At 40.8% G+C, this 25,295-nt stretch overlaps 1 protein-coding gene across 36 annotated transcripts in view; it reads left to right on the top strand.

The window, feature by feature from the left end:
• The window catches only part of NUMB (NUMB endocytic adaptor protein), a 190,603-nt gene that overhangs the window by 43,571 nt on the left and 121,737 nt on the right, over positions 1–25,295 (top strand). For 20 of the 36 annotated variants that reach the window (XM_055360860.2, XM_019009713.4, XM_055360854.2 and 17 more), the window contains exon 2: positions 4,755–4,886. The exons of the other annotated variants lie outside the window; for them this stretch is intronic. The gene's annotated coding sequence lies outside the window, so the exon portion shown is untranslated. The remainder of the gene's footprint in view (positions 1–4,754; positions 4,887–25,295) is intronic. 36 annotated transcript variants of the gene reach the window in all.

Raw genomic sequence — 25,295 nt, 5'->3', positions numbered from 1 at the left:
TGAACCCGGGAGGCGGAGCTTGCAGTGAGCTGAGATCACGTCACTGCACTCCAGCCTGGGCGACAGAGCGAGACTCAGTCTCAAACCACCCCCCCTCCCCGCCCGCCCCCAAAAAAACCCGTCATTATCTGGGGGCCAGGCACGATGGTTCATGCCCATAATCCCAGCAAATTGGGAGGCTGAGAAGGGCAGATTGCTTTGAGCTCAGGAGTTCAAGACTAGCCTGGGCATCATGGTGAAACCCCATCTCTATGAAAAATTAGCTGGCTGTTGCTGGCTTGCACCTGAAGTCCCAGCTACTCAGGTGGCCGAGGCTGGAGAATTGCTTGAGCCAGGAAGCGGAGGTTGCAGTGAGCCATGATCACACCACTGCATTCCAGCTAGAGCGACAGAGTGAGACCCTGTCTCAAAACAAACAAACACCCCTGCAACATTATCTGAAAGTAGATGGCCATGCAAAATGAGTTTCTCTTGGTTTTTAACTAGTTTTTCCTTTAAGACCATGTAAGCCTTTCCTATAGTCTCTGAAAACTTAAGGCTGTAATACTTGGAATTAAGAGTAAATGAAGGCCGGGTGTGGTGGCTTACGCCTGTAATCCCAGCACTTCGGGAGGCTGAGGTGGGTAATCACTTGAGGTCAGGAGTTTGAGACCAGCCTGGCCAACATGGTGAAACCCCATCTCTACTAAAAATACAAAAATATTAGCCGAATGTGGTGGCATGTGCCTGTAGTCCTAGCTACTCAGGAGGCTGAGGCATGAGAATCCCTTGAACCCGAGAGGTGGAGGTTGTAGTGAGCTGAGATCGTGCCACTGCACTCCAGCCTGGGTGACAGAGTGAGACTCTGTATCAAAAAAAAAAAAAAAAAAAACATTGAGATAATTAAATTTAAAACAGTAAAATTCAGGTGTGACTGCTTAATATTATAATACTGCATTGGTTTGTGGGCTTTTGAAGGCAGGAACTGTATCATTGTGTTTAGCATACATAATAAAAGAACTCCTTGTTTTGTTTGTTTGTTTTTATTTTGTTTGTTTTGACTTGGAGTCTTGCTCTGTCACTCGGGCTGGAGTGTGGAGTGCAGTGGCACGGTCTGGGCAGTGGCGCAATCTCTGCTCACTGCAACCTCCACCTCCTGGGTTCAAGCGATTCTTATGCCACAGCCTCCTGAGTAGCTGGGACTACAGACGCGCACCACTAGGCCCAGCTAATTTTTGTATTTTTGGTAGAGACGAGGTCTTACCATGTTGGCCAGGCTGGTCTCGAACTCCTGACCTCAGGTGATCCACCCGTCTCGACCTCCCAAAGTGCTGAGATTACAAGCGTGAACCACCATGCCCGGCCTTATTTTTTAGAAAAAGAATCAAATCATTAGAAGCAAATGTTCCCAGTTCTGGTAAAATCTGATTTTTAAATACAAAATTATTTAATTAAAAAATAGGCACAGTGGCTCACGCCTGTATTCCCAGCACTTTGGAAGGCCGAGGCGGGTGGATCACGAGGTCAGAAGTTAAAGACCAGCCTGGCCAACATGGTGAAACCCTGTCTCTACTAAAAATACAAAAATTAGCTGGGCGTGGTGTTGTGTGCCTGTAGTCCCAGCTACTTGGGAGGCTGAGGCAGGAGAATTGCTTTAACCCAGGGGAGGCAGAGGTTGCAGTGAGCCGAGATCACGCCACTGCACTCCAGCCTGGGTGACAGAGCAAGACTCTGTCTCAAAAAATAATAATAATAAATAATAAAAATAAAAATAATAAAAAATAAAAAATAGGCTCTGGAGTCAGACAACCTGTTTTGTTTTACTACTCTTTTAAAAACCCCATACCCACTACTTTGTATTTTTGTGATCTTGGAAGTTATTTGTGCCTCAGTTTTCCTAGTTATAAAATGAGAATATTTAATAGTTGCTTTTGGCAGGGCACAGTGGCTCCTGACTGTAATGCCAAGGTGGGAAGACACTTGAGGCCTGGAGTTAGAAGCCAGTGTGGGCAACGTGACAAGACCCTGCTTATACAAAAAATAAGAAGAATTGGCCAGACATGGTGGCACATGTCTGTAGTCCCAGGTACTTGAAAGGCTGAGAGGCAGAAGGATCACTTGAGCTTGGGAGGTTCAGGCTACAGTGAGCTATGATCATCACGGCTCTCCAGGCAACAGAGCAAGACACCCATCTCTCTCTTTTTTTTTTTTTCTTTTGAGACGGAGTTTCGCTCTTGTTGCCCAGGCTGGAGTGCAATGGTGCGATCTCGGCTCACTGCAACCTCCACCTCCTGGGTTCAAGCCATTCTCCTGCCTCAGCCTCCCGAGTAGCTGGGATTACAGGCATGCGCCACCATGCCCAGTTAATTTTGTATTTTTAATAGAGACAGGGTTTCTCTATGTTGGTCAGGCTGGTTTCAAACTCCTGACCTCAGGTGATCCGCCTGCCTCAGCCTCCCAAAGTGCTGGGATTACAAGCGTGAGCCACCGTGCCCAGCCAAGACCCCTCATCTCTTTAAAAAATAGTCAATTTCATGAGAGTTATTGAGGATTAAATGGGGTAATCCATAGGAGGTGCTTAGAAGAGCGTTTGGCAAATAATCAGTCCCCATTAAATGTTAGCTGCCCAGCTGGGCGTGGTGGTGTATGCCTGTAAACAGCAGTTTGAGAGGCCAAGGTGGGAGGATTACTTAAGCCCAGGAGTTTGAGACCAGCCTGTGTGAGATTGTCTTTATAAAAAAATTTTTTAAAAATTAGGTGGGCATGGTGGCATGCATCTGTAGTCCTAGCTACTTGGGAGGCTGAGGTGGGAGGATCACTTGAGCCCAGGAGTTTGAGACTGCAGTGAGGCATGATTGTACCACTGCACTCTAGCCTGGGTAATAAATCAAGACCCTGTCTCAAAAAAAAAAAAAAAGTTAATTGCTGCTTGTCTTCTTATTCAGGAACAGCACTATTGCATTGTCTGGTGAATTTATTTTGCTTCTAAAACATGCATGTATATTCAGATAGCAATATGACAGATGTGGGCACAAAATACACATTTAAAATTAGTTTTGGATAAAAGTTCTAAGAATTTTTACTTTTAGCTACTATAACTTTAATTTCTGTAAAAATAGATTAGCCGTTTACCAATTTATTCAGTTATTTTTTCTAATAAACTTTATTGATACCTGCTATTTATTAGGCATTGTACTAGATGCTAGGAATATAAAGTGGAGCAAACTTATGACCTTCAGCTGCTTAGAAGCTAGTGAAGAAAAGCACTACTGAGTTTTACAGTGTTTTAAACAAATACGTATTTACAGTTTTGTAAATAACTTGTACCATGTCGTTATTAAAATGATTTTTTCTTTTTTTGTCTCCTGGAAGGTGTGTGAGCTGAACATTTTCACATTTTGGATTGGCCTCTTATAGCATCTTATCTGTTTACCACAATTCTGTGGTATCTGTAATCATTATTATTTTGCAAATAAAGAAACTGAGGTTTAAAGAGGTTATAATTGACTCATCTTACGACTACAAAACTCACTTTAAAAGTTTACTAAGTTGTAAAACTCATTCATTCAGCCTGCGCAACATAGTGAGACCTCATCTCTACCCACCCCCACCCCCACCCCCACCCCACCCTCTACTTCCCCCCAAAAATTAGCCGGTCATGATGGCACATGCCTGTAGTCCCAGCTACTCAGGAGGTGGAGGTGAGAGGATCGCTTGAGCCTGGCAGGTTGAGGCTGCAGTGAGCCGAGATCACACCACTGCACTCCAGGCTGGCAGACAGAGCGAGACCCAGTCTCCAAAATACAAAACAAAATCCATCCTATCATTCTTCCTCCCATATATTATAAGATTCATAACCTGTATTAGAAGACTTAACCCATTTATGTTGTATTTGAGATATATGTGTCTATTTCCCTATTAAAATTGGGAGCTTTTCAGAGGAGGGACTAATCTTACGTTTTGGGTAGCCCAGCAACAAGTAGACTACCTGTTACATATTGGTTACCTAATAAATATTAGTTGAATAGTGAGTATGTAGGATGTTAGAAGTATAAGGAATTTTAGAGTTCATGTAAATCATACACTAGAATTTCTAAAAAGAATTTATAGATTGCTTACATAGAATTACAGCTCTTTATTTTGGCTATGGAGAACTTAAACAACAACTGCTACCACCTACTGTTACTTTCACATAATCTCATAAAAGCAGCCATTTTAACACCAAAAATGTAGGAAGGACAGTTTCATAGTAAGCATAATTGGTAACTTTATACATAGTTTTTAGTCATGGCTGGCATCTGTTCAAGAATTAGATTTGAACAACCACTATTTAATTCAACCTTCCCCTTTTAGAGATGATAAAATCAAGCCCATAGAGACGTATCAAAGTTCTTACAGCAAGGGAGAATGATCACTGAGTTTGGAACCCAGGTCTTCTGACTCCTAGCCCAAAATTTTGATCTGGTTCCCTCAGTCTTCATCACATTATCAGACTTATGCACGGAGAATTTGTGACTTAACTGAGGTCGTATAGCTCTTAAGAATGTAAGGCTGGAACTTGAACCCATATTATCCACCTCAGTTTTTAAAATTGTTATTATTTTTGCCCTGTTTCAAGAATTGCACAGGCCAACTCTATTTTTAGTGAAACCTGTGCATTCATTTCCATATATCGTAACTGACTCCATCAGTCCTTACTCAACTATAGATGTGAAATTTTAAGTGATTGAAAGGAGATATGTATATTTAAGATTTTCTTTCCTTGAAAATTTCAGATTTGAGGCTTAAGCAACTTCTTCCGGGGAAGAGTGCCAGTGCAGCCACTGTTACAATTCAAGATCTTGATCTATATCCATAGATTGGAATATTGGTGGGCCAGCAATCCTCAGACACCTCACTTAGGACAAGTAAGTGAAAGAGATACTTAAGGATAAGCAAAGTGGATTGAAAGCTAACAGTCTTTCTTCCGGTTTGTAGTTAGATGCAAACATTTTATTGCCTTTACAAATATAGCCCTTTGTCCTGGTAAAATCACTTGGAATCTTAGGTGGGTAGGGTGAAACATTTCCTTAATTGTAAAATGTGTGTCAAAATGTTTTATAATGGTAAAACTTAGAATAATTAAAATTGTTTTTCTTTTTGTCTGTTTTCCAGATTGTATTTATGAGCTTGTGTTGCAGTTATCTATTGCTGTGTAACAAAGTACCTCAAACTTAGTGGCTTAAAACAACAGTCATTTATTTTGTTCATATATTTGCAGTTTGAGCAAGGCTTGATTGGTAGGGATGCTTGTCTCTGTTAACATACAGCATGAGGTGGGGTGGCTGGAAGGGTTGGAGTGGCTCAGTGGCTGGGAACTGGGATCCTTTGAAGGTAGACCTGCTCACTCACATATCTGGTGGTTAAAGCTGGCTGTTGGCTAGGACCTCAGCCTGGGCTGTTGGCAAGAACACCTTCATGTGACTTCTCCTTGTGGCTGCTTGGCTTCTTCACAGCATGGTGCCTGGGTTCCGAGAGAAAGAGCATCCCAAGAGAGGAAGGCAAAGGTGCATGGCATATTTGACTTGGCTTTGGAAGTCAAATAGTGTTACTTTGCTCTGTCCTACTGGTTGATGTAGTTGTAAAGGTCCTCCCAAGTTTCAAGGAAGCTGTGGACATAGACCCCACCACTTGAAAGGATCAACATCATATTGTAAGAAGAGCATATGGGATGGAATCTAACGTTGTAGGCATCTTTGGATAATATCTGCCACAATTTGTATTACTTTTGAGATAAAGAATATAAATAACATGTAATATATGAAAAAGAGGAATATTTACAGGATATTATGGTGTATGAGTTCAATAAGAATTTGATGTGTTCTTGTGTAGTAGAGGATGATATTGAAAATAAGATGTCTAAACAGGAAAAAAGTGAAATAGATTTGGAATTTTCTTTCTTTCTTTTTTTTTTTTTTTTGAGAAGGAGTTTTGCTCTTGTTGCCCAGGCTGGAATGCAATGGCACGATCTTGGCTCACTGCAACCTCTGCCTCCTGGGTTGAAGTGATTCTCCTGCTTCAGCCTCCTGAATAGCTGGGATTCCAGGCTTGTGCCACCACACCCGGCTAATTTTGTATTTTTAGTAGAGACGGGGTTTCACCATGTTGGTCAGGCTGGTCTGAAACTCCTGACCTCAGGTAATCCACCCTCCTTGGCTTCCCAAAGTGCTGTGATTACAGGTGTGAGCCACCGCGTCCAGCCTGGAATTTTCTTTTGTGTCAACAAAACAGTATACTGCTACAAAAAAAAATAGAGACAAAAGTTTATAAACAAGATGAAAAATAAGATTTGTAGTTTGGAGTTTTGTTGTTGTTGTTGTTTTTAAGAACATGTTAGTTCAAAGCCTGCTTGGGTCTTCTTTTTCTTGTTTGTTTGAATAATTTGATAATTATTTGGGAAATTGATTTCCAATATAAATTTGAGGACTGAGTACCAATATAATCATTATATACCTCCAAATTTGTTTTGTCTGTCTCTGTTTCTTTAAAAGAAGTCTTTTTCAGGATTGTACAGTCTTACCTGCTAAATTTCTGGTAAATATCTTACGTTTTTTCTTTCCTTTTTTTTTTGAGACGGAGTCTTGCTCTGTCGCCCAGGCTGGAGTGCAGTGGCACAATCTCAGCTCACTGCAAGTTCTGCCTCCCTGGTTCATGCCATTCTCCTGCCTCAGCCTCCCGAGTAGCTGGGACTACAGGCATGTGCCACTATGCCCAGCTAATTTTTTGTATTTTTAGTAGAGACGGGGTTTCACCATGTTGGTCAGGATGGTCTCAATCTCCTGACCTTGTGATCTGCCCGCCTTGGCCTCCCAAAATGCTGGGATTACAGGCGTGAGCCACCACGCCCGGCCAAGGTTTTTCAGTGGGATGAGAAAACTGCAAAGTTACAGAGTATTTGGTTGCCTTATTGACTGCTACCAGTTATATAAACTGCCTGTGGCAGGTTTGAATATAGCTAATACTCAAATTCTGGATGTGATGGAAAATATTTTTAGAGAATTCTGTAAACATCACATGTGATTGTGGTCTGTGCACTACAGGAATGGACAATAGGCTTTAGGAAGCAGAAGACCCAGAAGATTTTCTTGCTATCTAGATACTTTCTCATTCCAAAGTGATCTACATCATAATGAGTTTAATTTAACAGAGTCGGTTCAGCACTATTTCCCTAGTACTTGCAGGTAAAATTCTATAATGGAAAATAACTGAACCACCTAGTGTGTCAATAGAGGCAATATCAGAAGTTTGTTAATTCTCAACTGTGAATGATCAGAATTGACTGGTTATTGTGAAACAATATATTTTAGTTCAAAAGTTACAGTAATTGAGAAAGCTGTTTTTGTTTTTGTTTTGTTTTGAGACAGGGTCTTGCTCTGTTGCCCAGGGAGGAGTGCAGTTAGCACTACAACCTCCACCTCCTGGGCTCAAGTGCTCCTCTCATCTCTGCCTCCAGAGTAATTGGGACTACAGGAGCATGCTACCATGCCTGGCTAATTTTTGTATTTTTTGTAGAAATGGGGTTTTGCTGTATTGCCCAGGCTTGTCTCAAACTCTTGAACTCAAGCCATCTGCTCATCTCGGCCTCCCAAAGGGCTGGGATGACAGGAGTGAGTTTGTTTTTTTTGTGTTTTTTTTTTTGCATTTAAAAACAAGATGAGGCCTGGCATGGTGGCTCACTCCTGTCATCCCAGCACCTTGGGAGGCCCAGGTGGGTGGATTACTTGAGGCCGGGAGTTGGAGGCCAGCCTGGCCAAAATAGTGAAACCCCGTCTCTACTAAAAATACAAAAAATTAGCTGGGCGTGGTGGTACACGCCTGTAACCCCAGCTACTCTGGAGGCTAAAGTGGGAGAATCAAACAACCCCATCAAAAAGTGGGCAAAGGATATGAACAGACACTTCTCAAAAGAAGACATTTATGCAGCCAACAGACACATGAAAAAATGCTCATCATCACTGGCCATCAGAGAAATGCAAATCAAAACCACAGTGAGATACCATCTCACACCAGTTAGAATGGCGATCATTAAAAAGTCAGGAAACAACAGGTGCTGGAGAGGATGTGGAGAAATAGGAACACTTTTACACTGTTGGTGGGACTGTAAACTAGTCAACCATCGTGGAAGACAGTGTGGCAATTCCTCAGGGATCTAGAACTAGAAATACCATTTGACCCAGCCATTGCATTACTGGGTATATACCCAAAAGATCATAAATCATGCTACTATAAAGACACATGTACATGTATGTTTATTGCGGCACTATTCACAATAGCAGAGACTTGGAACCAACCCAAATGTCCATCAATGATAGACTGGATTAAGAAAATGTGGCACATATATACCATGGAATACTATGCAGCCATAAAAAAGGATGAGTTCATGTCCTTTGTAGGGACATGGATGAAGCTGGAAACCATCATTCTCAGCAAACTATCGCAAGGACAGAAAACCAAACACCACATGTTCTCACTCATAGGTGGGAATTGAACAATGAGAACACTTGGATCCAGAAAGGGGAACATCACACACCGGGGCCTGTCGTGGGGTCGGGGGAGGGGGGGAGATAGCATTAGGAGATATACCTAATGTAAATGATGAGTTAATGGGTGCAGCACACCAACATGGCACATGTATACATATGTAACAAACCTGCACGTTGTGTACGTGTACCCTAGAACTTAAAGTATAATAAAAAAAAAAACAAAGTGGGAGAATCGCTTGAGCCCAGGAGGTGGAGGTTACGGTGAGCTGAGATCTGTGCCACTGCACTCCAGCGTGGGTGACAGAGAGAGACACTGTCTCTAAAAAAACCCAAAAATAAATAAATAAAACAAAGATAAAGTGTTTTACAATAGACAGATTAGGAATAATGATTATAGGTAATGTAAAATAACTGTATCTTAAATAACAAATATATGCATATATGTGCAAACATACAGAAAGCCTTTAAGCATTTAAGTTGACTTTTTGTTTTAAACATTTGTTTTTAGCTCACTTTTGCTTTTAAGAAGTCAGAATAGGTTAATTGCTGATACCTGATACAGATCTATTGAATACATTATCTTCTGTACGCCTGTGCCTGAGGGGATGAAAATCTCTCAAATAGTGAAATACTGTTCTCTGAAACAAATAACAACAGAAGTTCCTAAACACTCTAAAGAAATTACAAATATGGTAGTGTTTATTTTGGTACCTTATGTAATCCTTGGAAGGAAGTAAATGATAAAGTTCTTGTGTAAAGATACATGACTATGTAAAGTTAATTTTATTTTTATTTATTTATTTTTTTAGCCACAGGTCTTACTATGTATTGCCAAGGCTGGAGTGCCGATCGTAGCATACTTGTATCCTTGCATAGCTGGGACTATAGGTGTGCACCACTGTGCAGGGCCTGTACAAATTGTTTTAAAATGCTAAAAGGATTTTTAGTAATTCTGGAAGAAGGAAATTATATTGCTTAGAGATTAGTGTTCCCCTACTTACCATTTTTTAAAATGAGATTCCTAGTTCTAAAATTACAATGATTCTTATTTGAAAAACAGCATTCAGTTCATGCTTTTACAGGTTTTTGTTAATACAGAAGTTACATGGCTTTTTTTTTTTATTACTCCTAACCCTCCTGTACCCTGTAGTCCTAATTATTAAAAGGTATAGTACCTTCTGTGAATGAAGTGTTTAAAATTTGGAGTAGGGAAGTAATTAGCATATCATAAAAATTTACCATGCTAACCATCTTTAAATGTTAAATACATTCACATTGCTCTGCAGCCAATATTCAGAACTCCTTTGATCTTGCAAAACTGAAGCTCTATACCCATTATTATTATTTATTTATTTTATTTACTTATGTATTTTTTTGAGACAGGGTCTTGCTCTGTCTCCTAGGCTGGAGGGCAGTGGTGTGATCTTGGCTCAGTGCACCTTCCACCTCCCAGGTCCAAGTGATCCTCGTGTCTCAGCTTCCAAAGTAGCTGAGATTACAGGGATGTGCCACCACACCCAGCTAATTTTTGTATTTTTAGTAGAGATGGCGTTTCACCATGTTCGCCAGGCTGGACTTGAACTCCTGACCTTCAGTGATCTGCCTGCCTCAGCCTCCCAAAGTGCTGGGATTACAGGTGTGAGCTACGTCGCCCAGCCTAATTATTATTATTTTTAGAGACAGGGTCTTGCTCTGTCGCTTAAGCTGGAGTATAGTAGGCACGATGATAGCTCACTACAGCCTCAAACTCCTGGGTTCAAGCAATCCTCCTACCTCAGCCTCCCTAGCGGCTAGGGCTACAGGTGTGCACCACCATGCCCAATTAATTTAAAAAAATTTTTGTAGAGTTGGGGTCTCATTATGTTGCTAATATAAAAATTAGCTGGGCGTGGTGGCGTGTGCCTATAGTCCCAGCTACTCAGGAGGCTGAGACAGGAGAATCGCTTGAACCTGGGAGGCAGGGGTTGCAGTGAGCCGAGATCACGCCACTGCACTCCAGCGTTGTGACAGAGTGAGACTGTCCCTAAAAAAAAAAAAAAAAAAAAAAAAGAATTTAGAATTAGTTAAGAGAGATGGAACTTGTAATAACTAATTATAGGAAGAAAGAGAAAAAAGATAGTGAAAAAAAAAAAAAGACAGTACATTTAAGCAGTTTGGGTCAAACTCCTGGCTTCAAGTGTTCCTTCTGCCTTGGCCTCTCAAAAAGTGCTGGGATTACAGGTGTGAGCTGCTACATTTGACCACCTTACTATTTTTTTTTAAAATGTAATGCCACAATACCTAGTATGAGATTACAATTTTTTTAATTTTTATTTTTTTTCTATTGGCAACACTTCATTCCATAGAGTGTGTTTCTGCCTTGTTTTTTAAAAAGGCAATGATTTGTTTTGAAAGGATAATAGCTACTATCAGGTTTTTGTTAATACAGAAGTTACATGGCTTTTCTTTATTACTCCTAACCCTCCTGTACCCTCTAGTCCTAATTATTAAAAGGTATAGTACCTTCTGTGAGTGAAGTGTTAAACAAAAGGGTTTAAAATTTGGAGTAGGGAAGTAATTAGCATATCATAAAAAGATATGGCTACTATCCAGGCAGGTGATATGTTGAGACTTCTGCACTATTAGAAATACTCTTGGAGTTGTTTCTTCATTAGACTCTTTGAAAGCCTGCTGATAGTTTGATCCCAGGCATAGAGGAAAAAGGCTCTTGGTGTTGAGCTATTTGGGAGTTTAGGATTTTTATTAGTAAACAGAATAAATGATGTCAGAACTTCTATGTAGAACAGACAAGGGTTGCTGAAAAAAAACTTTCTCTAAGTGGTTCTGGCAGTGGTAACATTGGGTTTCCTTAATGGACATGCCAACTGCCATTTACTGTGCATTTATTTTGTACCAGGTGCTATGTTCAACCATTTATATACTTTATTGTTTAATCATTATGAGGTAGATGGTTTTATAAATGAGGAAAAGGAAGTCTAGATTAGTTAAATGACTTTGAAGGACAGAATGAAAATTTAAATCCAGGATTATCCAAAGACTGTGTGCTGTTACTACTGCCCATAGTACTGATTTGCTTATCTTTTACTTGGCGTAATCATCTATATATTTTAGCCCAAGGGATAGGTGTTAAATTGGACTTCTGGGTAGAAGGGAAGATTGGCTTTTTGTTTGTTTTGTTTTTTGATACGGAGTCTTGCCCTGTGGCCCAGGGTGGAGTGCAATGGTGTGATCTCGGCTCACTGCAGCCTTCGCCCCCCAGGTTCAAGTGATTTTCCTACCTCAGCCTCCTCAGTAGCTGGGACTGCAGGCACACGCCACCACACTCAGCTGATTTTTGCTATTTTTAGTGGAGACAAGGTTTCATCATGTTGGCCAGGCTGGTCTCGAACTCCTGATCCTAAGTGATCTACCCGCTTCAGCTTCCGAAAGTGCTGGGATTACAGGCATGAGCCACCATGCCTGGGGAGGATTGGTTTTTATAGTTACCTTACTTGCTTGTTTTATAGTATGGCATTGTCATGTATAAATAAGAAACTTCGAGGCAGGCAGTAATTGATAGTATCGCAACTGTGTGTTTAAAGTTGAAGACAGCTATTTCAACTTTAAGCTAATCCCAGTTTAAAAGTTCAAATTTAATTGTTTTATCTTAACACATTATGTCTTTCTTTTTTTTTTTTTTTTTTTGAGACGGAGTCTTGCTGTCACCCAGGCTGGTGTGCAGTGGCGCAATCACAGCTCACTGCAAGCTCCGCCTCCTGGATTCACGCCATTCTCCTGCCTCAGCCTCCCAAGCAGCTGGGACTACAGGCACCCGCCACCATGCCCAGCTAAGTTTTTGGATTTTTAGTAGAGACGGGGTTTCACCATGTTAGCCAGGATGATCTTGATCTCCTGACCTTGTGATGTGCCCACCTCGGCTTCCCAAAGTGCAGGGATAACAGGCATGAGCCACCGCCTAACACATTATTTCTAAATTCCCTTGTATATATACCTGCAGAATACAATGGAGAAACTAAATTATAACACTATTTATTTTCCCTTTTAAAGGAAACTTTGTATATTAAAAAAGAGACTAAGCAATTATTCTCTTTTCATTTATATATTTTTTTTGAGAAGTGATCTCACTCTGTTGCCTAGGCTAGAGTGCAGTGGCACTAGCGAGCATGGCTCACTGCAGCCTCCACCTCCCTTGCTCAAGTGATCCTCCCATCTCAGCCTCTCAAGTAGCTGGAACTACAGGTGCACACCACCAAGCCATCAATGATAGACTGGATTAAGAAAATGTGGCACACATACACCATGGAATACTATGCAGCCATAAAAAAGGATGAGTTCATGTCCTTTGTAGGGACATGGATGAAGCTGGAAACCATCATTCTCAGCAAACTATCACAAGGACAGAAAACCAAACACCGCATGTTCTCACTCATAGGTGGGAATTGAACAATGAGAACACTTGGACACAGGAAGGGGAACATCACACACCGGGGCCTGTCGTGGGGTAGGGGGAGGGGGGAGGGATAGCATTAGGAGATTTACCTAATGTAAATGATGAGTTAATAGGTGCAGCACACCAACATGGCACATGTGTACATATGTAACAAACCTGCACGTTGTGCACATGTACCCTAGAACTTAAAGTATAATTTAAAAAAATAAAAATAAAACAAAAATATGTTAATATTCTGTGGAGAATATTGGTATTTTTGTTTTAATCTTCTGTGGGTTGTGGTTCCATATAAATTCAGTTTTCTGAGCTTTGGCAGTGTTATTCAGATCTGTCCCACAAGTGTTCCACCCATTGTTCAGTCTGGGATCTGGGTGTAGGTCTACTCATTATCTCAGTTATCAGAGTTTTTATTATGCCAATTGGTATCAGATGCATACCTACACAGGTTGAGGATGAGCCCAGCAGTTCATAAACAACATTATGGGGTCACTTTCCTATGGACAGAGAGAGAAGAAAAAAAAACCCAAAACAACAGAGTTTGTCCTGGCCGCTTGGAGGCAAGGCTCCACTGGATGGAGAGAAAGGTTCCCTTCCTTCAAAAGTTTTGTTCCTGGAGGCTTTCCATTCCCAGATTCTTCTGCTGTTGCTGCTGCCCCCAACCATGGATGACCCGGGGACTGACACATGAGAGTATGGAGTTTTCCCAAGCTGCTGAGCACAGTGGCTCACACCTGTAATCCTAGCACTTTGTGGGGATGAGGCGTGGAGGATAACTTGAGCCCAGGAGTTTGAGGTTGTGGCGAGCTGTGATTGTGCCACTGCATTCTAGCCTGGGCGGCAGAGTGAGATCCTGTCAAAAAAAAAAAAAAAGAAAGAAAAAAATACCTAAAGGATTTCCCTCATCTTCTCTGAGCTGTAGGAGTTCCCTTTACAGGCCTTGAGCCAGAGCTAGAGGGTTCTGTTTCTCTCTCTGTCTGCACCATTGTGCTCACTTCTGGGTTTTAGGTTGTGTTGAGTTCAGGCTGGAGGATACTAGAGGAAAAAAATGATAAATTCACAGCTAGTTTGGGGATAGTTGGAATTCTGGTGATTTCCCTGGATCCACCTGTGATATTTACTTTACAGCGTCTTCAAATAGCTGTTCATGCATTCCGTCCCAGTGTTATAGTTAACTGGAAGATAAAGGGAGATATATTTACTTCATCTTACCAAGTGAGAAATCTTCCCAACATTTTTAACTTTTTGTTTTGAAATAATTTTCTCACGCCTGTAATCCCAGCACTTTGGGAGGCAGAGGCGGGCAGGTCACAAGGTCAGGAGTTCGAGACCAGCCTGGCCAACGTAGTGAAACCCTGTCTCTACTGAAAATATAAAAATTAGCCGGGCTCAGTGGTGCGTGCCTGTAATCCCAGCTACTCTGGAGGCTGAGGCATAAGAATTGCTTGAACCCGGGAGGCGGAGGTTGCAGTGAGCTAAGATCACAGCATTGCACTCCAGCCTGGGTGACAGAGCAAGACTCCGTCTCCAAAAAAAAAAAAAAGAAAATAATTTTAGATTCACAGAAAGGTATAAAAATATGAAAATGAAGTCCTATATGCCCTTTACCAAGTTACATAGCTGTAGTACAATACCAAAACCAGGAAATTAACATTAACACCAACTTTTTATTATGAAATATTTCAAATGTACAAGAATGTTGTAAGACATATATTGAACATCTGTATATCCCCCACTGATATTTCAATATTTTTTCACATTTTCCCATACTTTATATGTGTATTCTAATATGTATGTATCCTCTTTTATATAAACCACTTGAAAGTAAGTTGTAGACAACATAATTTACCTCTAAATACTTGAGCATGCATCTTCTAAGAAAAAGGATATTATACTTCATAAACATTTATTATTGAATGCAAACTATGTTTTCCTGTAACCCCAAGACCCTGATCATACCTTAACTATGAATTTTTTTCAACAAGAGTCTTGACGTTCCAGGGCTTTTGTTTTGAAGCATGTTATTTATTTATTTATTTGTTTATTTTTACTTTTTTTTGTTTTTTGAGACATAGCCTTGCTTTGTCACCAAGACTGGAGTTCAGTGGCACAATCTCAGCTCATTGCAACCTCTGCCTCCCAGGCTCAAGCGATTCTTGTGTCTCAGCTTGCCAAGTAGCTGGGATGACAGACATGCGCCACCATGCCTGGCTAATCTTTTTTTTTTTTTTCAGACGGAGTCTTGCTCTGTCGCTCAGGTGATCTCGGCTCACTGCAACCTCTGCCTCCGGGGTTCAAGTGATTCTTCTGCCTCAGTCTCCTGAGTAGCTGGGACTACAGGGCGGCGCCACCATGCCTGGCTAATTTTTGTATTTTTAGTAGAGACGGGGTTTCAGCATATTGGCCAGTCTGATTTCAAACTCCTGACCTCGTGATCCGCCTGCCTCGGCCTCCCAAAGTCCTGGAATTACAGGCATGAGCCACCATGCCTGGCCTCTTTTTTTTTGTATTTTTAATAGAGGCAGGGTTTTGCCATGTTGGCCAGGTTGGTCTCAAACTCCTGGCCTCAAGTGATTTGCCTGCCTCAGCTTCCCAAAGTGCTGGGATTACAGGCGTGAGCCACCATGCCCTGCCAATCTCTTGAAGGCTTATATTATTGTTCAAGGATGTGTCCCTTCTGATGATATACTTCTGGTAATTATCTTGAGAGTCTGGGCTCTTACCATGTGCGCAATTCAGAGCCCAGGGAGCTCCCTGATTCTGTATTCTTGTCTCTCATTCTTTCCTCAGCTCAGTCTTCTCACAGCTCCCTGAGCAAATACTCAGAATAGTCCTCATCAGGAGATTGTAATTTTGTCAGACTAATTTAGGACTAGTATGTGACTTTGTTTTTAATTATTAGCCAGGAAGTTACTTACAGTTAAAATTGTGGTAGAGTTTCTGATATGGTGATATATAATGGGTGAATCAGGCTGTAAGCAGTTGAAAACCTGACTATAAAGCTTGTATAAATCTGAAGTTGGCAGCTGCTCATGTTGCTTTAATGGTTCAACATTGTTGGGGCCTATGAATTTGTGATTTGCTTGGCCTTTCATGGTCTTAAGATGGCTACTGCAGGTCCAGCCTTCCACCTACATTCAAGGAAGGAGGAAAAAGACTATGCTAAGGAAAAGCTTTCTTATTAGTGATTCCAGCAAGTCACTTCTGATGTTCCAAGGGCCAAAATTGGGTCATATGGTCACCTCCAGCTGTTTTCGTCTTTTTGGTCTCTGTAATGAGAGGCAAGGAGGGAGTAGGGATTTGGGAATGGCTTTTTGAGTAACCAGTTAACATCTGTCACAGTTATATGATTACATTTATTTTATATCAAAATTGTGTTCGTTTGACTTCAATGTGATGTTCAGCACATAGGTGCTTTATTATTACATAATAACATTTAACTGGGTAGTGTGGAGAACAAAAGGACTAAAAATAGTAAAGATAATTTTAAATTTAGTTGTGAAAGTGAGCTTTTGATAATGCAGAGTGAAACTTGGCTTGAATCTTGAGACCTTGGGCAAGTTACTGAGTTTATAAGCTTCTGTTTCCTCATCTGTAAAATGGAATTAATAATATCTGACTTTCAAGGCAGTCGTGAAGTGTGAAGGAGATAATTTATGTAAAGTACCTAATACAGTGCCTAATACATTGGAGGTGCTACAATGGAAGATATTATTATTATAATTGTTTGGTATACGGACATTGGGGTACAGTGAGAGAGCACAGACTTTATAGTAGAAGATTATATTTGATTCCTAGTTACACTACATAGTTGTGTGTTCTTAGGCAAATCAATTAATCTCTCTGAGATAGTAATATAGTGTGTAATCTCTGAGGATTGTTAGAAAGATTAGATATACGTACAGTGCAATACTTTATGGGCTCTCAGTAAAAGGCATCTGCTCCTGCTATTTTTAGTTATTATTTTTATGTTTTAGGATCCATATAGCAGATAGGGAATCAGTCATTTAATTTACTCTAGAAATGTATTTGTGATCAAGGAGATATTGTTGATTAGTAGTATTTTTCTTCATCTGTTGAAGAAAAATAGCTGCAGAAACTGGATTTGAATTATGAGGTCTTTTCCCACCATGATAAAAAGTTTTTAGCCAGGTGCAGTGGCTCACTCCTGTAATCCTAGCACTTTGGGAGGCTGAGGCAGAGGAATCACTTGAGCTCAGGAGTTTGATTCCAGCCTGGGCAAACATAGTGAGACCTTGTCATTACAGATAATACTAAAAAATTAGCTGGACATGGTGGTGCGTGCACGTGGTCCTAGCTACTCACGAAGGCTGAGGCAGGAAGATTGCTTGAGCCCAGCAGTTTGAGGCTGCAGTGAGCTCTGATTGTACCCCACTGCTCTCCAGCCTGGGTGACAGAGTGAGACCCTGTCTCAAAAACAAATTTAGGCCGATCGTGGTGGCTCACGCCTGTAATCCCAGCACTCTGGGAGGCCGAGGTGGGCGGATCACAAGGTCAGGAGATCGAGACCATCCTGGCTAGCACAGTGAAACCCCATCTCTACTAAAAATACAGAAAATTAGCTGGGCATGGTGGCAGGCACCTGTGGTCCCAGCTGCCTGGGAGGCTGAGGCAGGAGAATGACTTGAACCTGGGAGACGGAGTTTGCAGTGAGCCGAGATCATGTCACTGCACTCCAGCCTGGGCGACAGAGCGAGACTCCGTCTCAAAAAAAAAAAAAAAAAAAAAAATTTAGTCTTACATATTTTGTTAGTGGTTTCCGTTGTACACATGGATGTGCTCTGGTGCCTTTGACATGAACCTTCCAGATCTGTACTTCTTTGTTTTGTTTGTTTATAGCCAGTTAGTCATTATTGGTTCATGAGTACCATCCCCTGTTTTTTTTTTTTTTTGTTAGTTTTGTAAGACTTAATTTTTTTAGAACAGTTTCAGGTTTATAGCAAAATTGAGCAAAAAAATACAGAGAGTTTCCATATACCTGTTGCCCCCACAAACCCACAGCCTTTCTTACTGTCAACATTCCTTACCAGAATAGTACACAGGAGATATAAGAAAAATCAAACCAATACAAACTCAGTATAACACAGCACCTCTGGTCACCAAAATGTGTGGGGATTTCTATCTACCAGCAACCAGTCAATTCTTTGGCAGACACCAGCTGGGTATCCTACATTTTAACTCAATTCTGACGTATTTACTTGGAGATAGAATCAGATCCCACAGGTTGAGGGCTCAATCCCCTACTTAAACTGCAAGCCCCAGGTTGTGTCCTGTGCTTCTGGCTGATTAGCCATAAATCGGGGTTACCACAGCTCCCTCTTTTGGTTCAATTAATTTGCTAGAGTGGCTCACAGAACTCAGGGAAACACTTCATTTACATTTATTGGGTTATCATAAAGGGTATTACAAAGGAGACAGATGGAAGAGATGCATAGGGCAAGGTATGTGGAAAGGGGCATGCCATGCCTTCTTCAGGTGTGCCACCCTCCAGGAACCTCCATGTGTTCATCTATCCGGAAGCTCTCCAAACCCTGTCCTTTCGGGTTTTTCTGGAAGCCTCATTACATAGGTATGATTGATTAAGTCATTGGCCATTTGTAATCAGCTTACCCTTCAGCTCCTCTTCCCTCTCTGGAGGTTGGGGGCAACCCTCTTATCATGCCTTGGTCTTTCAGGTGACCAGCCCTTATCCTTGAAGCTATCTAGAGATGTCCAGGCACTGTCTTCTCATTAGCATGTAAAAGATACTCATCACTCCGGAGGTGCCAATGGTTTTATGAGGTATATGTCAGGAAAGGGCAAGAAGACCAATTATATGTTTCATAATTTGTTATAATGGGTAAATCCACATTGACACATTATTTTCACCCTAAGTCCTTAGGTTACATTAGAGTTTATTCTTGGGGTTGTACTTTCAAGGATTTTGGCAAATGTAATGACATGCATCCACCACTGTAGTATCATGCAAAATAGGTTTACTACCCCAAAGATTCTCTGTGCTCTGACTGTCCATCCCTTCCTCTCACCTAACCTTTGGTGACCACTGATCCTTTTCCTGTCTCCATAGTTTTGCCTTTTCCAGAATGTCGTATAGTTGGAATCATATGGTATATGTAGTCTTTTCAGATTGGCTTCTTTCACTTAGTAGTGTGCATTTAAAGTTCTTTCATGTCTGCTCTTCATGACTTGCCAGCTCACTTGCTTGCTTATTCATTTATATATTTTTACTTTTGTTTTTGTTTTTTTTTTTGTTTGTTTTTGAGACAGAGTCTCACTCCATTGCCCAGGCTGGAGTGCAGTGGCACGATCTTAGCTCACTGCAACCTCCATCTCCTGGGTTCTAACGATTCTCCTGCCTCAGCCTCCCGAGTAGCTGGGATTACAGATGCCACCACATCCAGCTAATTTTTTTATTTTTGTAGAGATGCGGTTTCTCCATGTTGGCTAGGCTGGTCTTGAACTCCTGGCCTCAAGTGATCCACTGGCCTTGGCCTCCCAAAGTGTTGGGATTACAGGTGTGAGCCACCATGCCTGGCCTGTTTATTTATTTTTTAGAGACAGGCTCTTGCTGTGTTGCCCATGCTGGAGTGCAGTGGTGTAGTCATTGTTCACTGTAAGCTCAAACTCCTGGCCTCAAGCAGTCCTCCTAGTTTAGCCTCTGGAGTTGTTGGAATTACAGATGTGAGCCACTGCATATGGCTAAGCCTTTTTTTTTCTGGCATATTTTTTTTTCTTTTTTTTTTTTTGAGACATAGTTTCTCTCTTGTCGCCCAGGCTGGAGTGCAATGGCGCAATCTCGGCTCACTGCAGCCTCTGTGTCCTGGGTTCAAGCAATTCTTCTGCCTCAGCCTTCCAAGTAGCAGAGATTACAGGCATGCGCCACCACACCCGGCTAATTTTGTATTTTTAGTAGAGACAGGGTTTCTCCATTTTTGTCAGGCTGGTTTCTAATTCCGGACCTCAGGTGATCCGCCCGCCTCAGCCTCCCGAAGTGCCGGGATTATAGGCGTGAGCCGCCGTGCCCGGCTCTGGCATATTTTCAATCCATAGCTGGTTGAACCCATGGATGTGGAGGGCCAACTATTTAATATGCTTAATGTAAGTAAGTGCTTATTTTTGAAATATTTTCATATTGTTTTGTGTGTATGTGTTTTTAATCTGTATAATGGTATTATGCTGTGAATCTATTTATTCTTTTTTGATCAAAAAAGGAATTATGGAAGCACATACTGTATTTGTAAATCTAGTTTACAACAACTGACTGTTGTATAATGTTCCATTGTATATGTATTTCCACATTTTACTTGTATGTTTCTCTAATAATTGATACCTAGGTGTGTTGAAAACTAAAACAAATAGTGCTGCTGTGTACATCCTTATGCATATATCCTATTGATATGTGCAAAGGTTACTCTAGTATATACCGAGAAAAGGAATTGCTGACTTGTGGCCCATACACATACTTAATTTCACTAAATATTGCCAAGTTGTTTTTTAGAATGGCTACCCAGTTTATGCTCCCACCAGTAGTAAATTAGGATTCCCATTTCCTTAAATACTCACCAATATTTGGTCTTATCCATCTGTTTAGCCTTGTCAATCTGATGGGAATAAAGAAATATATTGTTTTAATTTCTATTTCTGTGATTGATTGTGAGGTTAGGCGTCTTTTCATTTACTTGTTACAATTTGGGTTTCCCCTGCTTGGTGACTAAAAAAAAAAAATGCCCAAATAATATATATTTGCTGTAGATATTTTTGAAAATACAAATGGGCAAATATAAAAAGATCATCTGTAATACCCTAATCCAGAGATAATTGCTATTAACCTTGGCTATATTTTTCTGGTCTTTAAACACACACACACACACACACACACACACACACACACACACACACACACACTCTCTGTCTCTCTCTCTCTCTGTGTCTCTCTCTCATATACAAATATGTAGTTTATTAATGGGATTATATACACAGTTTTCTTACATTTTTTCCTTTCACAATAATTTATGACTATTTCCCCATGTTGTTAGAAATTTTAAAATATCACCATTTAATAGGTGCATATTCCATTTTATAGCTTTAAGTTATTTGATCTTCTATTGTGGGATATTTAAGCTATTTTTGATTTTTTTCCATTAACAGTTTGGTGAACTGTTAATCAGACCTACATTTTTATGTGGCAAAGCTAGTGGGATTATATTCCTGCTCTTTTTGTGAAACTGGGTTTTATAGCACATGCATTGCAGGCTGTCTTAGGCTATTTTCCGCTTGGATTCTAGGGCAGCTGTTAATGCTTCGTTTTGTAAACAGACACTTCTAGCCCTTGATGCTCCAGGGCTAGAGTTCAAAGACTTCTCAGCTGGGCCTTTACCATTCTTTCTTTTTCCACTTCATCAAGGCCAGGTTAACACAGAAGGAGAGTGCAGTAGTAGACTTGTTCTTAATGTTTAAATATCAATGTCTTCTCTAGAGGGGGTGCAAAACTTCCAACTATACAGAACTCTTAATCCAAACCTTTATAGACATATATATGAATGAATGTATGTGTGTGAATATTTAATGACCAGAAAGATATAGCCGATGCAAATAACTTCATTTTTAATTGTTAATAGATTTTTATTATAAAAGTGAGAATGCTCATAAAACAATTAAGAAAATACAGGAAGACATTAAGAAAATCCCTATAATTCTTTTACCCAAAGATAACTGCTTAATTACCATTTTGCCTTATATCTTGTTAGATATTTTTCTAGTTAGTGTGCTTGGACCAGCTAGCACTATCTCACCAGAGCCAATAATTAAGAAATTATGCAAGCCCAAATTGTTGGTAGCTTGATATTAGCAATGGTGGGATCAGCTACCTCAGTGAATTTGGCAAATGCTACAAAGCAGGGCTTCTTTCTCCCCGCTGAATTCCTCCCCAGGCTGGCTTATCAGTACACCACTGCATGTATATATATCATATCAATGAATATAGATCTTCATTTTTAATGGTTTCATAGAAGTCCATTTTTTAGATCAATGATTCTCAGCATGGTCCTTGGACCAGAGATACCAGCATTACTTGGGAATTTGTTAGAAGTGCATATTCTTGGCCTCCACCCAGACCTACTGAATCGGAAACCTGGTTTGGGGGCCCAGGAATCTGTGGTTATTTTGTTTTGTTTTGTTTTGTTTTTTTGAGACGGCATATCACTCACTCTGTTGCTGGAGTGCTGTGGTGCGATCTCAGCTCACTGCAACCTCTGCCTCCCAGGTTCAAGTGTTTCTCCTGTCTTAGCCTCCTGAGCAGCTGGGATTACAGGTGTGCGCCACCATGCCTGGCTATTTTTTTGTATTTTTAGTACAGACAGGGTTTCACCGTGTTGGCCAGACTGGTCTCAAACTCCTGACTTCAAGTGATCTGCCCAACTCAGCCTCCCAAAATGCTGGGATTACAGGCATGAGCCACTGCGCCAAGCCGCTATCTATGGTTTTACAAACACTTTAGGTGATTCTGATACATGCTAAAGTTTGAGAACCACTGGTATAGATATACCGTAAATTATCTGATTGGTCTGATGATTCTGTGTGAAATATTCCTCAATATATGTTCATTTTAAGGTCTTCAGTTGCATATTGCAAAACTGTATTCTAAAAAGGCTGGTGGCTCACACCTGTAATCCCAGCACTTTGAGAGGCTAAGACAGGAGTTATCAGTTGAGCTCAGGAGTTTGAGACCAGCCCGGGTAACATAGCAAGGCCTCGTTTCTCCAAAACAAAAAAGCAAAAAACAAAAAAAACACACAAAAAAACTAGCCAGGCCTTGTGGTATGGGTCTGTAGTCCCAGCTGCTCTGGAGGCTGAGGTGGGAAGATCCCTTGAGCCCAGGAGTATGAGGTTCCAGTGAGTTATGATTGTGCCACTGTACTCCAGCTCGGGCCACAGAGCAAGACCTTGTTGCTTAAACACACACACACACACACACACACACACACACACACCCCTAATAATTAAAGTAAATAGATAGAGTAGATAGATTGATGGATGGGTAGATGGATGGATAGAGGGGCAGGCTGGCTAGGTATGGTAGCTCATGCCTGTAATCTCAGCACTTTGGGAGACTGAGGCAGGAGGATCACTTGAGCCCAGGAGTTTGAGGTTACAGTGAGCTATGGTTGTGCCACTGCACCCCAGCCAGGTGACAGAATAAGTCCCTATCTCTACAAAAAATAAGAATAAAAAATTAGCTGGTGTATGGCATGTGCCTGTCTCTAAAAAATAAAAAAAATAAAAATAAAAAAGACTATATTAGTTTTCATTTCTACCTGAAGTTGATATCAACTCCAATTTAGACTTATTTTCCATATATAGAAGAAACAGCTATGTTAAGGATTTTATTTCTCTTTCAGCTGTGTCTGTATCCATCTAGCCATTCTAGAACTCGATTCACCTTCATTGTCTTCAACAATAATGTATTTTAAGGTTATTTCCATTTTTTCAAAGAGGACAGTTGAGACACAGGAAAAACTATGCATTGCCTGTAGAACACCTAATGTCACGTGTAGCTATACATATGAATACCTACTTTTAATCCCTATGTGAATGATTAACCTATGTTTCATTCCTCATCTCTGGCACATTAACATCATTCTGGAATAACCCCTTTTAAATTTAATTTAAATTTTAATATTTTATTATTTTACAGACAGAGTCTCGCTCTGCCACCCAGGCTGGAGTGCAGTGGTATGATCACGGCTCACTGCAGCCTTGACCTCCCGGGCTCAAGCAGTCCTCCCACCTCAGCCTCCCAAGTAGCTAGGACTATAGGGACACACCACTGCCAGGCTAATTTTTGTATTTTTTGTAGAGATGGGGTTTTGCCATGTTGCCCAGGCTGGTCTCAAACTCCTGGGCTCAACCAGTCTACCTACCTCTGCCTCCCAAAGTGTTGGAATTACAGGCATGAGCCACCACGCCCAGCCCACCACCCCTTATTAGGATTCATTGCAGCATTTATTCACAGTAGCCAAGATATGGAATCAACCTAAGTGTCCATCAACAGATGAATGGATAAAGAAATGTAGAGTGTGTGTGTGTATGTGTGTGTGTGTGTGTGTATACATCATGTGTAGCTATACTTATGAATACCTATTCTAATCCCTTTTTAATCCCTGTATTTATTATTGTATTAGCTCTGTTTCCCAGGCTGGGGATACAGCCACATGTAATACAGACACACACACACACACACACATATACATACACACCCCCCCCCACACACACACACACAGGAATACTATTCAACCTTAAAGGAGATCCTTTCATTTGCAACATTGTGGATGATGTAACACAGACACACAAAGACACACAAAGACACACACACACACACGAATACTATTCAACCTTAAAGAAGGAGATCCTTTCATTTGCAACATTGTGGATGAACCTGGAGGACATTATGCAAACTGAAATAAGGTAGGCACAGAAAGACAATGTGGCTTTATTAAAAAACTTACAAAGATTGCCGGATGCTAATACTGACTTTTATTCTGAATATAAACATGAAAGAATAAAATAATGTTAAATGTTATTTTTGGTTTCAAATGAAGAAATGCATAAGCAAAAAAAAAAAAAGAAAAGACAGACAAATACTTCATGATCTCACTTGTAAGTGGAGTCTTGAAAAGTCAAATTCAGAAACAGTCTGGTAGAATGATGGTTGCCAGGGTCTGGGGAGGAAGAGAGGGAACAGGTCAAAGGGTACAAAGTTTCGGTTAGGATGAATAAGTTCTGGAGATCCCTTGTACAACAATGGTGACTGTAGTTAATAATAATGTATTATATACTTGAAAAGGAGAGCAGAGTGTGGTGACTTGTGCCTGTAGTTCCACCTACTCAGGAGGCATAGGCCAGAGGATCACTGGGGCCCAGGAATTCAAAGCTGTGGTGAGCTTTGTCACACCACTGCACTTCAGCCTGGGCAACAGAGTGAGACAATCTCTCTCTCTCTCTCTCTTTTTTTTTTTTTAAAGAAAACTGCAAAGACAATAAATCTTAAATGTTCTCACAAAACCAAAATAAGTATGTGAGGTGATGGATATGTTAATTAGCTCAATTTAACCATTTCACAATGTATACATACATCAAAACATCACGTTGTATATCATAAATACATAATTTTTATTTGTCTCCCGGGATGCAGTGGCTCACGCCTGTAATCCCAGCACGAGGTGGGTTGATCACCTGAGGTCACGAGTTCGAGACCAGCCTGGCCAACATGGTGAAACTCTGTCTCTACTAAAAATACAAAATTAAAGGGGCATGCCCATAATCCCAGC

The sequence above is a fragment of the Gorilla gorilla genome, chromosome 15 (assembly GCF_029281585.2).
Source record: "Gorilla gorilla gorilla isolate KB3781 chromosome 15, NHGRI_mGorGor1-v2.1_pri, whole genome shotgun sequence".
Classification (NCBI taxonomy): Eukaryota; Metazoa; Chordata; class Mammalia; order Primates; family Hominidae; genus Gorilla; species Gorilla gorilla.
Note: the sequence above shows the minus strand (reverse complement) of the source record. Positions and strands in the feature narration are given on the sequence as shown.